At 43.7% G+C, this 2,075-nt stretch overlaps 1 pseudogene; it reads left to right on the top strand.

Moving 5' to 3' along the window:
* The first annotated feature begins 687 nt into the window (after positions 1-687).
* LOC138164044 (RNA-binding protein EWS pseudogene) lies at positions 688-1,694 on the top strand (annotated as a pseudogene).
* The last annotated feature ends 381 nt before the right edge of the window (positions 1,695-2,075 follow it).

Below are 2,075 nucleotides of genomic sequence, written 5' to 3' on the forward strand. Positions count from 1 at the left end.
TACTTAAGTCTTTGTTAATGTCCTCTTGTGAGTAACTTCTGCTAAGCATTTCTTTTGTGTAAGAAATAAGTAACTGTCTACTTAAGAAACTTGGGACAGTGCCCACTGTAACCCAGGAGCAGAACTCAACTTTTAAAAATGAACAAAAGACAAAAAAGAGCCCTGACCACAGAAGGCTATTATGATGACAGGGAAGATCAAAACACAGACCCAGAGGAGGAAAACAATGTCAAAATGCCTACATGTGAAGCTTCAAAGGGGAATATGTATTGGTCTCAAGACCAAAAAGTTCTCTTGCAAGAGCTCAAAAAAGGATTTTAAAAATTAAGAGAGGTAGAAGAAAAAATGGGAAAAGAAATTAGAGTTATGCAAGAAAATTATTGGGGGAAAAGAGTCAGCTTGGAAAAGGAAGCATAAAAATTGACTTAAAGAATAGAACTGGTCAAATTTTTAAAAATCCACTGAAGAAAAAAACTGCTTTAAAAGTAGAATTGGATCCAGCCTCAGACACTTAACACTTACTAGCCATGTGACCTTGGGCAAGTCACTTAACCTCAATTGCCCTGCCTTCCCCCCTCCAAAAAGCCAAAAAAAAAAAAATGTAGAATTGGCCAAATGGAAAAGGAGTTACAAAAGCTAACTAAAGAAAATAATTCCTTTAAAATGAAGATTATAGAAGGAGAGAAAATGGCTTCCACAGACTATATAATATCTACAGTCAACCTGCAGTCCAGTAGGGCTACAGTGCTTATACAGCCCAGCCAGCTCAAGGATATATACAGACTACCCAGGCAACCTATGGGAAACCTGCTGATGTCAGCTATACACAGGCTCAAACAACTGCAACATATGGGCAGATTGTATGTGCAACCTCTTACAGACAGCCTTCAACAGGTTATATTATACCAACTGTACCTCAAGCTTACAGTAAGCCTGTCCAAGGATATGAGACAGGAACCTATGATACCACCACGGCTACAGTTACAACCACCCAGGCATTCTATGAAGCAAAGTCTGCATATCCCACCTACAGGCAGCAGGCAGCAGCTGACACATCTTCGAGACCCCAGGTTGATAGTGAGCCCAGTGAGACTAGTCAGCCTCAATCTAGTACAGTAGTCTACAGTCAGCAAACAGGTACCTGGCAGCTACCCCATGCAGCCAGCCACCACACCACCATCTTATCCTCCAACCAGCTATTCCTCTACCCAGTTGACTAGTCATGATCAGAACAATTACTCCCAGCAGAATATCTATGGTTAACCGAGCTGCTATGGGCAGCAGCCTCCCACTAGTTATCCCCCCTAAACTGGGTCCTACAGTCAGGCTCCAAGTCCATATAGCCAGCAGAGCAGCAGCTAAAGACAGGAGAATGCATTCCAGCAGGACCATCTCAGTATCATGGGTGTATATGGGCAGGAGTCTGGAGGCTTTTCCAGACCCGGAGAAAACCAGAGCATGAGTGGCCCTGATAACCAGCATAGGGGAAGAGAGGGATTTGTTCATGGAGGCATGAGCAGAGGTGGGCAGGGAAAAGCAGGAGAAGGAGGACATAGTGGAATGGGCAGCACTGGAGAGTGAGGTGGCTTCAATAGCCTAGTGGACCTGTGGAAGAAGGACCACACTTTGACTTAGGCCCACCTACAGATCCACATGAAAACTCAGAAAGCAGTGCAATTTGCATACAAGGACTGAATTAAAATGTGACTATTGATGAGCTGGCAGACTTTTTCAAACAGTGTGGGGTTGTCAAGATGAACAAAAGGGGGCAGCTAGGTGGTGCAGTGAGTAAAGTCCTAGAGTCAGGAAGACCTGAGTTCAAATCTGGCCTCAGACACTTAATACTTACTAGCTGTGTGACCTTGGGCAAGTCACCTCACCCCAATTGCCCTGCCTTCATCCCTCCAAAAAAGACAAAAAAAGAACAAAAGGAGTGGAAAGCCAGTGATAAACATTTACTTAGACAAGGAAACTGAAAAACCAAAAGGAGATGCCACAGTATCCTGCTACAACCCACCTACTGCAAAGGTTGTAGTAGAATGGTTTGATGGGAAAAATTTCCAAGGGAGCAAACT

The sequence above is a fragment of the Petaurus breviceps genome, unplaced genomic scaffold (genome assembly GCF_028583685.1).
Source record: "Petaurus breviceps papuanus isolate PSGF00001 unplaced genomic scaffold, PetGlider_PUasm1.0 189, whole genome shotgun sequence".
Taxonomy (NCBI): domain Eukaryota; kingdom Metazoa; phylum Chordata; class Mammalia; order Diprotodontia; family Petauridae; genus Petaurus; species Petaurus breviceps.